General features: G+C 47.7%; 1 protein-coding gene across 3 annotated transcripts in view; it reads left to right on the forward strand.

Moving 5' to 3' along the window:
• LOC140068969 (transmembrane protein 272-like) overlaps nt 1-12,494 on the forward strand; it is a 57,462-nt gene that overhangs the window by 10,880 nt on the left and 34,088 nt on the right. The window lies entirely within an intron of this gene.

The raw sequence follows: 12,494 nt of genomic DNA on the forward strand, positions 1-12,494 counted from the left end.
ACACTCTTCTAGATGCAGTACAGTTCACCTGGACACACCCTGTCTTTAGCTACTACTAGCACAAAGATATTCACACGGTAACACGGCTTAGCGGTAATTCCCCTCTCCAGAGGTTTGGGAACGTATAGAGCACAAGGAAAAACTTATTAAAGGACTATTTAATATGCAAAATAGGCACAATGCTTAATGGTTACAAAAAGGGTAAAATAACAGACATACATAACAGCAAACAGTAAAATAAAAGGGGATAAAATAAAAGAAAAGACAGACCTCTTACTAATTGGATTGGCATAAAGATCCGCGGTGGGGAAAACCGATGAAAATTTTGGAAGCCCTGCCAGCTTGAAGGCATTCCCCATGGACAACAAGGATTCAATGCTGGCATGTTACTTTTAACTACATAATCGATCCGCCCCCTCGGTCATGTGAGAGGGGTGTGGCTACACCTTAATCAAGATGGAAAATCAGGGACATTTTTTCCAAAATATGTTATATCTTTTCCCAAGAGTCCCCTGATAAGAAGACATGCCCACCACAGTCACCAGCATGAATTAACAAATCTAACAGTACCAAACACCATTATTAAATGTTGGCCCAATTGTCTAATAGGCGTTTTCTTGGCTTCCTTCCTCTCAAATCCTTTGGGCTTGACACCCCAGGACTATAAGGGGATACTGGTCCAGATCCGTTGACCAGAAATAAAAATATTTGCTTTATGACTAAGTTTTCTTTGAAGTATAATTTTTCATGTTCTTAAGGAGTCATTTTAAGACACATGAAAAACCATGAGGCCCTTGGAGACACAAAGTCTACCATTTCACAGGAAACCAATTAACACCTCTAAGAGACAGAGGAAACCAGTTACCAATTCTTTTGATAAGGGGGGGGGGGGGAAGAGAACAAAGGGGATCACAGAGGGGGGTGGGATCTGTTGCCCTATGGTATATGTCCTTAATTACGTTATCTTATGGGGCAAAGGTGACTCTCCTATCATAAGAAGGGAACTCATAACCCATAATTTATGACACCTCCCCTTTTTAGAGATGGCATGGGAGATCGATCCACAGATCATCTCACAAGCCCATCTCCATGGCTCCCCACTGGTGAGACAATACAAATATACAGCCGTTTCCACGACACCTATTCCCATTTTAAACAAATAGAGGTTCAAAGTTAGCTGGACTTTAGTCTCAGGAATACCCAAAAATCCAGCTAGTGGCATATCCTGTGAGACCTGCAGTAACGGTTCCCATGACTCTGCCAAGCTGCTGTCCATATGTAAAGCAGCCTCACACCTCTGGTCCTTTGTGGTCAATACACATGTTACAGAGACCGTCTCACTGGGCTCTCCTGTAAAAATCTCTGGGCTGTAAGATAGCCCCATCCCCTCCTCTGCAGGGGTTACTAAATGTTCAGAACTCAGACTGATGTCTGAATCATGGACACTTGGACTGTTAGTGACCTCAGATACAACAGGTGTCAGCAGGTCAGCTAAGAATCCTGGCTCACCCTGGCCACACACTACCTCATCCTTGTTAGGACATAACACATTATTATCATCACACATTGTTTGGTCAATGCAAGGTACAGTACAATCAATATGAGCACATATCACGTTGACATTATAGGACAGTTCAACTGTACTTGGGGAAACATTTGCAGAATCCTTGGGCGCTAATGGCCCCAGGTCAGGCATCACCTCAGGATCGTTTGAACCTATCACATTATCACTGTCCATTCCTGTATTGGTGGAAGAAACATTATAATTCAGAGTACATGGGGCAGGGTTTGATATCTCCTCTGCACTTGGGGAAATATCCGCAGAATCCTTGGATGCTAATGGCCCCAGGTCAGGCATCACCTCAGGCTCGTTTGAACCTATCACATTACCACTGTCCAGTTCTGTGTTGGTGTTAGAAACAGTATAATTCAGAGAACCCAAGACTTGGACGTGATAAAACATTTTTGCGGCACTTGGGGGAATATCTGCAACATCCTTGGATACTATTCGCCCCAGATCCGGTACCACATCAAGACTCTTTGGATATAGCACAATGTCCTCATCATCACACAGGCTAGGCTCCGTACCACCCAGTGTAGTACATATGACATTCACATTATTAGGCATTTCAACTGTGGTGGGAAAAACATCCACCACAGACTGGGAGACTAACTGCCCTGGATTAGTCCCCAGTAAAACATTAGTAGAAATCATCTCAGACTCCTGGACTTTCTTCGATCGACATCCAGATGCTATATCTCCATCAGGGTTGACTCTCCCAAACACAGAAGAAATAGGGAGCTTAGTTGTGGGGGTGTTCCTCGATCCCCCAAAACAAGTAGGGCCGTGGTGTCCCATTTGGTTGCATACACCACACCTACCAATATTAAACACAGACTGGGTGGGAGTAGAGGGGGCACAGGTGGTAGGCTTACCCTCCATCCAGTCATCCTTAGTAGGCCTCCTCAGGGCTGCTACTGGCTTGGAAACAAAGGAATCCGCTATCCTTGCGGTCTTGTTTTCATCCTTAGGCTCTCGGGCCATTAAAGCTTGCTGCCCGATGCATTGGGCTGAAGAATTGCGCACCCGGAGACGGGCTAACTGCACTTGGAACTCCCTCTCAGCTTGATGATCTGCAAACTCTTTCTCCCTCTGGGCTTGAAGCTCTGCAGACTCTCGTTCCATCTGGGCTTGACGCTTTGCAATCTCCTGCTCACTCTGGCCTCGTAGCCTTGCTTCCTCTTGCTCCCTTCGTATTTCAAGCTCAGCCGACTTTTGATCCATCTGCGCTTTCCACTCCTCAAACTTTTGCTCAGCTTGACATTCTTGTAAAATACACCGTAAATGCGTTTCTGGGTCACACTCTCCCAGCAGTTGGAGAAGCAGTGCCCAGCTGGCGTCTCTTCCATTCGCCTTCTTATAAGTAGCCGCCATCTTAGCAGTTACTTGCCAAATAAAAGATAGAAAAGAAAAACAAGAGGGGAGGGGACTGTTTTGCAAGTATGTCTTACTACAATAAGCACTGAGTTTTTCCTTGTAGACTGGGGTGCTCCTCGCAAGGATTCCACCTGTCCTTAAGTGCAAGGGTTAATTACTTAAACCAAGCACTTAACGCTCTATTACAAAAAATGTATCCCACCGCTGCTAACCAATTTGTCACGAACCCGAGTCGCCGGGTTCTAAACACGGTGTTCGCGTACGCCAGGGGACCACGCAAATTAGCCCTAAGCTCCGCCCACTCACACAAAATGGCGTCCTTACGCTAATTCCTACTCTCCTAGCACACGGCAAACCCACTCAGCTTAATTCTCATGTCAGGGAAACCAAACGCATTCGGATCCCAGACACTACACACGCACAGCCCAGGGGGCGCACAACCACACTATGTACCCCCCTACCACTTACGTGCCTATGGAACGCTACTACACAGGGCCACGCTGCACCCCGAAAGTCACCCGTTCCATACAACGGCTGCCACCACTCGTAATTATGGCTTACGAGAAGCCCACACCAGGACCGCACACATACACCCAGATACACACTCTTCTAGATGCAGTACAGTTCACCTGGACACACCCTGTCTTTAGCTACTACTAGCACAAAGATATTCACACGGTAACACGGCTTAGCGGTAATTCCCCTCTCCAGAGGTTTGGGAACGTATAGAGCACAAGGAAAAACTTATTAAAGGACTATTTAATATGCAAAATAGGCACAATGCTTAATGGTTACAAAAAGGGTAAAATAACAGACATACATAACAGCAAACAGTAAAATAAAAGGGGATAAAATAAAAGAAAAGACAGACCTCTTACTAATTGGATTGGCATAAAGATCCGCGGTGGGGAAAACCGATGAAAATTTTGGAAGCCCTGCCAGCTTGAAGGCATTCCCCATGGACAACAAGGATTCAATGCTGGCATGTTACTTTTAACTACATAATCGATCCGCCCCCTCGGTCATGTGAGAGGGGTGTGGCTACACCTTAATCAAGATGGAAAATCAGGGACATTTTTTCCAAAATATGTTATATCTTTTCCCAAGAGTCCCCTGATAAGAAGACATGCCCACCACAGTCACCAGCATGAATTAACAAATCTAACAGTACCAAACACCATTATTAAATGTTGGCCCAATTGTCTAATAGGCGTTTTCTTGGCTTCCTTCCTCTCAAATCCTTTGGGCTTGACACCCCAGGACTATAAGGGGATACTGGTCCAGATCCGTTGACCAGAAATAAAAATATTTGCTTTATGACTAAGTTTTCTTTGAAGTATAATTTTTCATGTTCTTAAGGAGTCATTTTAAGACACATGAAAAACCATGAGGCCCTTGGAGACACAAAGTCTACCATTTCACAGGAAACCAATTAACACCTCTAAGAGACAGAGGAAACCAGTTACCAATTCTTTTGATAAGGGGGGGGGGGGGAAGAGAACAAAGGGGATCACAGAGGGGGGTGGGATCTGTTGCCCTATGGTATATGTCCTTAATTACGTTATCTTATGGGGCAAAGGTGACTCTCCTATCATAAGAAGGGAACTCATAACCCATAATTTATGACAGTACTCATATATTTATTTGGGGCTTGTTCCTCTGTGTTTTCTTTTTTGTTTAAAGATTGGAACTAGCTGTTAAAGATGCAAGAATATGTCCCACACTGCTGCTAAGCGGTTTGTGACTTTCTTGAATGAGGAAAAAGTTGCGTTGAGGGCTCAAACTAAACTCTTGGCATGAGGCTGGTGAGTCTTTTGCCCCTGTGTCATTGTGAAGCCAGTGAACAAGCGGCAAATGCCTGGGAAATTCAGAGCTGTGAACGCACCTTCAGATAAAAACCCATACACTGGCACTATTGCTGCAATAAAATGTAAGCGTTAATGTGCTGTAATATATTATATGTGGCCGAGGGAATTGGTCCCAAATTTAGGGGAATATGTGAAACAGTTGGTCTACTTCAATGGTACAATTTGAAAAGGCTGATTTAATAGAAGAAGAGTGAAGAAATCAGACGATACCTTTTTGAGGCTGAGTATATTTGACGGTGAGCTTTCGAGAACACTAGTTCTCTTGGACAGACATGATGTCATGCACGAAACAGAAAATTCACAGCATTCTATAGACACTAGGCAGTGATCATCAAAGGATAAAAAAAATGAAAACAACAAATTTATAAATACAAGGACTTCTTATTTAGGACAGAACGGCAATAAACACATTAAAATTGTAATTTTCCATAATGTGGTCCTCTCTGGAGAAATGTGCAGCTACTGGGAGATCTTTCCCTTCATTTTTAATATCAGATCGTTGCGAGTTCATGCGCTGATGGAGTCTCTGGCATATTTCCCCAACATAAAGGCCTGTGCTTGGTCACAGTTGACATATAATAAGCATAAATATAAGATAAAAGAAAAAAATGTGCTTGGCTCAGCCAAAGATGCCACACACATTTTGATTCAGCTGTGCTGGAGATTGTATAGGAGGACACTTGTTCCGGATTCACAAAGCAAAGCACAAAACATGATATCCAACATAAACAAGAAAAAAAAGCCCTTGTCGAATTGCAACGTAATTAGAGATGAGCGAACATACTCGTCCGAACTTGATGCTCGTTCGAGCATTAGCGTACTCGAAACTGCTCGTTGCTCGGACGAATACTTCGCCCGCTCGAGAAAATGGCAGCTCCCGCCGTTTTGCTTTTTGGCGGCCAGAAACAGAGCCAATCACAAGCCAGGAGACTCTGCACTCCACCCAGCATGACGTGGTACCCTTACACGTCGATAGCAGTGGTTGGCTGGCCAGATCAGGTGACCCTGGGATAGACTGTGTCTGGATGCCGCTAGGGAGAGAGCTGCTGCTGGTCAGGGAAAGCGTTAGGGTGTTCTATTAGAATAGTGTTAGGCAGGAGTGATTCAACAAGAACCCAACAGCCCTTCTTAGGGCTACAATAACGTTATACTTTTATTTTTTTTTGTTTGCTTGTGGCTGGGCTTGCTGGCACTAGTAGTGCAGCTAGTACCATATTGTGAGGAATTTGCAGGGGGACTTGCTACCATTGTGTTTAGCTCTTAGTGACACACATATCCACCTCAAACACCAAAGTGGGAAAATGTATTAGGGGTTTGATTTCAATTAGGCACAGTCTGCCAGTTTCTTTTTATTTTACGTTTATTTTTTCATAACTCAGCGTCATCTCATCAGTGTGCTTTCATACTTGGCTAGAAAATAGCCAAAGGAGAATCCAAACGGCTTACTTACGCCTACAATAGCGTTATATATATTTTATTTCTGGTTGATCTGCTGGTGGCTGTCCTTGCTGCAGTGCATATACTAGCCAATTGTGAGGAATTTGGAGTGAGACTTGCGACCGCTGTGTTTAGCGCTTAGTGACGCACATATCCATCGCAAAGACCGAAGTGGGAAAATTTATTAGGGGTTGGATTTCAATTAGGCACAGTCTGCCATTTCCTTTTTATTTTACATTTATTTTTTCATAACTCAGCGTCATCTCATCTGGCATAGCAGTGTGCTTTCATACTTGGCTAGAAAATAGCCATAGCAATAGGATAGCATTGTTTGGTTTTAAAAACTAAAAACCACAAAAAAAAGTAAAAAAAAAATTAAAGTTATATAACTTTCATTTTCAAAATGTTTAACCCAAGGGCTAGGGGTAGAGGACGAGGGCGGGGACGTGGGCGTCCATCTACTGCAGGGGTCAGAGGCCGTGGTCCTGGGTGGGGTGAGACACCACCTGCTGATGAGGGAGCAGGGGAACGCCGCAGAGCTACACTCCCTAGGTTCATCATGTCTCAAGTTACTGGGACTCGTGGTAGAGCACTGTTGAGGCCAGAACAGTGCGAAGAGGTGATGTCGTGGATTGCGGACAATGCTTCGAGCAATTTGTCCACCAGTCAGTCTTCCACGCAGTCCACCCATGTCACCGAAATCAGCACTCCTCCAGCTCTTGCACCTCAGCCTCCTCCCCCCCAGTCTGCCCCCTCCCAGGAAAATTTGGCATTTGAACCGGCATACTCTGAGGAACTGTTTTCTGGACCCTTCCCACAGTCACAAACCACTTGTCCGGTTGCTGCTGAGCAATTTTCCGATGCCCAGGTTTTCCACCAGTCGCAGTCTGTGGGTGATGATGACCTTCTTGACGTAGTGGAAGAAGTGTGTAAAGAGGTGTCCGACGATGAGGAGACACGGTTGTCAGACAGTGGTGAAGTTGTTGTCAGGGCAGGAAGTCCGAGGGGGGAGCAGACTGAGGGATCGGAGGATGATGAGGTGACAGACCCAAGCTGGGTTGAGAGGCCGGGTGAACACAGTGCTTCTGAGACGGAGGAGAGTCCTATAGCAGAACAGGTTGGAAGAGGCAGTGGTGGGGCCAGACGGAGAGGCAGGACCAGAGCAGGTGCATCAGCGCCAAATGTGTCACGTAGTGAAGCTCCCATGGCGAGGGCTCCCGCGGCGAGGGCTAGATTTTCAGAAGTCTGGAGGTTCTTTAAGGAAACACCGGATGACCGACGGACTGTGGTGTGCAACCTTTGCCAAACCAGGATCAGCAGGGGTTCCACCACTACTAGCTTAACTACCACCAGTATGCGCAGGCATATGAATGCTAAACACCCGAATCAGTGGCACCAAGCCCGTTCACCTCCGGCCGTGCACACCACTGCTCCTTCCCCTGTGTCAGCTGATAGTCAGCCCCCTGCCCAGGACCCTGGCACAAAAACCCCATCGTCGCCTCCACGATCCTCCACAGCATCCACCAGCGTTCAGCTCTCCATACCCCAGACCCTGGAGCGGAAAAGAAAATATAGTGCAACCCACCCGCACGCCCAAGCCCTTAATGTCCACATCTCCAGATTGCTTAGCCTGGAGATGCTGCCCTATAGGCTAGTAGAGACCGAGGCCTTTCGCAACCTCATGGCGGCGGCCGCCCCTCGGTATTCGGTCCCCAGCCGCCACTACTTTTCCCGATGTGCCGTCCCAGCCCTGCACCAGCACGTGTCAGACAACATCATCCGTGCCCTGACCAACGCCGTTTCTGACAAGGTCCACCTGACCACGGACACGTGGACGAGTGCTGCCGGGCAGGGCCACTATATATCGCTGACGGCACATTGGGTTAACTTGGTGGAGGCTGGGACCGAGTCTGACCCTGCGGCTGGTCATATACTGCCGACGCCGAGGATTGCGGGGCCTACCTCGGTCCAGGTCTGAAAGGCCTACTATGCCTCCTCCTCCTCCCACCCCTCCTCCACCTCCTCCTCCGAACTACCATCCGTGGGCATGGCGCCATCAGTCGCTAGCTCTAGGCACAGCAGCAGTGCCGTCGCTAAGCGACAGCAGGCGGTGCTCAAACTGCTGAGCCTAGGCGATAAAAGGCATACACCGCCTAAGAACTATTACAGGGCATCACGGCGCAGACTGATCTGTGGCTGGCACCGCTGAACCTGAAGCCAGGCATGGTTGTGTGTGACAATGGCCGTAACCTGGTGGCGGCTCTGCAACTCGGCAAACTGACACATGTGCCATGCCTGGCCCATGTGTTAAATCTGATAGTGCAGCGTTTCCTCAAGACATACCCCAATCTGTCAGATTTGCTCACGAAGGTGCACCGCATCTGTGCGCATTTCAGGAAGTCCAGCACAGATGCTGCCACTCTCAGGGCAGCGCAGCGCCGCCTCCAACTGCCCGCTCACCGACTGTTGTGCGACGTGCCCACGAGGTGGAATTCAACATTAACCATGTTATCCAGAGTTTACCAGCAGCGCAGAGCGATTGTAGACTGCCAGATGTCAACTTCCACCAGAACTGGTAGTCAGGTCAGTCAGCTTCCTCAAGTCTACAATGAGAAGTGGACGTGGATGTCTGATATCTGTCAGGTGCTGAGTAACTTTGAGTAACACAGATGGTCAGTGGCGATGCCGCCATCATCAGCCTCACCATCCCGCTGCTTGGCCTGTTGAAAAACTCTCTGATCAGCATGAAGTCGGAAGCTTTGCGCTCGTCACAAGAGACGGGGGAAGAAGATTCCCTTGTTGATAGCCAAAGCACCCTCAGGTCTGTTTCTCAGCGCATATCGGAGGAGGTGGAGGAGGATGAGGAGGAAGAGGAGGAAAATGTTGGCGAGACACAAGAGGGGAGCATTGCTCAGACCTTCACTGTTCAGCGTGTATGGGCAGAAGAAGAGGAGTTGGAGGAGGAGGAAATGGACAGTCAGGCCAGTGAGGGGAGTGAATTCTTGCGCGTTGGGACTCTGGCGCATATGGCAGATTTCATGCTAGGCTGCCTATCCCGTGACCCTCGCGTTCAAAGAATTTATTCCAGCTCCGATTACTGGGTATTCACTCTCCTGGACCCACGGTACAAGCAAAATCTTTCCACTCTCATCCCTGGAGAGGAAAGGAGTGTGAGAATGCATGAATACCAGCAGGCCCTGGTGCACAAGCTGAAACAGTATTTCCCTTCTGACAGCGCTAGCGGCAGAGTGCGTAGTTCTGCGGGACAAGTAGCGAGGGAGAGTAGGCGAGCAGGCAGCTTGTCCAGCACTGGCAAGGGTACGCTTTACAAGGCTTTTGCCAGCTTTATGTCACCCCAGCAAGACACTGTCACCTGTCCCCAGTCTCGGCAGAGTAGGGCTGATCTTTACAGAAAGATGGTGAGGGAGTACGTAGCTGACCATACCATCGTCCTAAATGATCACACAGCTCCCTACAACTACTGGGTTTCAAAGCTGGACATGTGGCACGAACTGGCGCTGTACGCCTTGGAGGTTCTTGCCTGCCCTGCCGCTAGCGTCTTGTCCGAGCGGGTTTTCAGTGCAGCTGGTGGCATCATCACCGATAAGCGTACACGCCTGTCGACTGACAGCGCTGACAGGCTGACGCTTATTAAGATGAATAAAGCCTGGATTTCTCATAATTTCCAATCTCCACCAGGTGAAGGAAGTTCAACCTGAATAATTTATGCACTCCTCCTCCTCCTTATTTTCCTCCTTCTCCTCCTCTTTGTACACTAAAGCAGAGGAAACTGGCTATTTTTTGACAGGGCCCACTGGCTCTAGCTATAGTACTTTATGCATTTAATTTTTCTGGAGGGCCACCTACCCGGTCCTCTGTTTTAAACAATTTTTGGGAGTGCCACATACAGGCACTCAATCTATTTCATTTTTCTGGAGGGCCACCTACCTGCTCCTCTGGTTTGAAAAATGTTTGGGACTGCCACATACAGGCACTATCCAAATTAAATTGTCTCCATAGCAGACTCCACACGTTGTCTCCATTGCTACCTCCAAAAGTCATCCATATAGCTGCCTCCATACATCGTCCCCTTATCAAACGAGGTGTGTCAGGCACAAATTTGGGTTGTTTTCATGGATTCCACATCAAAGTTGTTAACTTTGTCGCCACCCTGCTGTGTTATCCACAAAATATACTGGCAAACTTTTACCATTTAGGGATATTATTTCAGCGCTTCTTGCGCATCTGTTTACATTCCCCTCATCCGCCATATCCCAAACTTATAAGAACGCTACTACACTTAACTTGGTGCAGGCTGGGACCGAGTCTGACCCAGGGGCTGGTCATATACTGCCGACGCCGAGGATTGCGGGGCCTACCTCGGTCCAGGTCTCAAAGGCCTACTATACCTCCTCCTCCTCCCACCCCTCCTCCACCTCCTCCTCCTCCGAATTACCATCCGTGGCGATGGCGCCATCAGTCGGTAGCTCTAGGCACAGCAGCAGTGCCGTCGCTAAGCGACAGCAGGCGGTGCTCAAACTGCTGAGCCTAGGCGATAAAAGGCACACCGCCCAAGAGCTATTACAGGGCATTCCACATCAAACTTGTTAACTTTGTCGCCACCCTGCTGTGTAATCCCCAAAATATACTGGCAAACTTTTATCATTTACCGATATTATTTCAGCGCTTCTTGCGCATCTGTTTACATTCCCCTCACCCGCCATATCCCAAACTTATAAGAACGCTACTACACTTGATCTTATACAAAAGGTTCTTAGAAGTGCTGTTTGGGGAGTAGCCTAGAGACAGGGGCTTGGATTGGCGAAAGCTCGCCTGGCAGCGGAGCGCCAGCTCCATGCCAAGATTCAACTAACATAGTTTTAACTGCAGCACCTTTAATCTACTACTAGTTCACTGCCTCCATACATGGTCCCCTTATCAAACGAGCTGTGTCAGGCAGAATTTTGGGTTGTTTTCATGGCTTCCATGTTAACTTTGTCGCCACCCTGCTGTGTAATCCACAAAATATACTGGCAAACTTTTATCATGTACCGATATTATTTGAGCGTTCTTGCTCACCTCCTTTGGTTCCTCTCTGCCACCCATTGGTTTGAAGCCTGAGTCCATTTAGGGTATGTCGCCATAACACTCTCTAGCCTGCTGCCGCTGCCTCTGCATGCCGTCCCCTATAGTGTCAGGGTCAATTATTGGATGTTTTAGATGCTATCTAGCTTCATTCTGTCACTCTGTCATGGCCATGCTGTTGCCCATAATTTTGGCATAATGGTGCGATTAAGCAGCCTCAGAGGCATCCATGCATGCTGCCCCTGCTGTTTCCTGTCCATTTCCGTGGTGTTTCCATCCTTTTCTGAGGTTCCCAGGTGTTTGGCCAAGCTTCCCTGTGCAGAGCCTTGGTCCCCTTGAAAAATGCTCGAGTCTCCCACTGACTTCAATGGGGCTCGTTATTCGAGACGAGCACTCGAGCATCGGGAAAAGTTCGTCTCGAATAACGAGTACCCGAGCATTTTAGTGCTCGCTCATCTCTAAACGTAATCCATCAATTTGGGAAGATTAATAGAAGGCAGATATTTGGGCATTTTTGACACATTCACAGCAGAATATATGATGTCATCAGATCCAGTTTGCCCAATTTCTATATGACACCAAAAATCCACAAGGACATCTTCCCATCTAAATTTCCTCCGATGGTTTCGGGCATAGGCTCTCTTTTTGAGAGACTAGGTTCATGTCTGGACACTTTGTTACAACCATTTTGTAACAAGCCTACTAGGATTTATACAAGACAGCAAAGCTGTTCTTTATGTCATGTAGGATAGAGATGAGCGAACATACTCGTCCGAGCATGATGCTCGTTCGAGCATTAGCGTACTCGAAACTGCTCGTTGCTCGGACGAATACTTCGCCCGCTCGAGAAAATGGCATCTCCCGCCGTTTTGCTTTTTGGCGGCCAGAAACAGAGCCAATCACAAGCCAAGAGACTCTGCACTCCACCCAGCATGACGTGGTACCCTTACACGTCGATAGCAGTGGTTGGCTGGCCAGATCAGGTGACCCTGGAATAGACTAGCCCCTGCCTGCGCTGCTCGGATCATTCTGTGTCTGGATGCCGCTAGGGAGAGAGCTGCTGCTGGTCAGGGAAAGCGTTAGGCTGTTCTATTAGAATAGTGTTAGGCAGGAGTGATTCAACAAGAACCCAACAGCCCTTCTTAGGGCTACAATAACGTTATACA

The sequence above is a fragment of the Engystomops pustulosus genome, chromosome 7 (assembly GCF_040894005.1).
Source record: "Engystomops pustulosus chromosome 7, aEngPut4.maternal, whole genome shotgun sequence".
Taxonomy (NCBI): domain Eukaryota; kingdom Metazoa; phylum Chordata; class Amphibia; order Anura; family Leptodactylidae; genus Engystomops; species Engystomops pustulosus.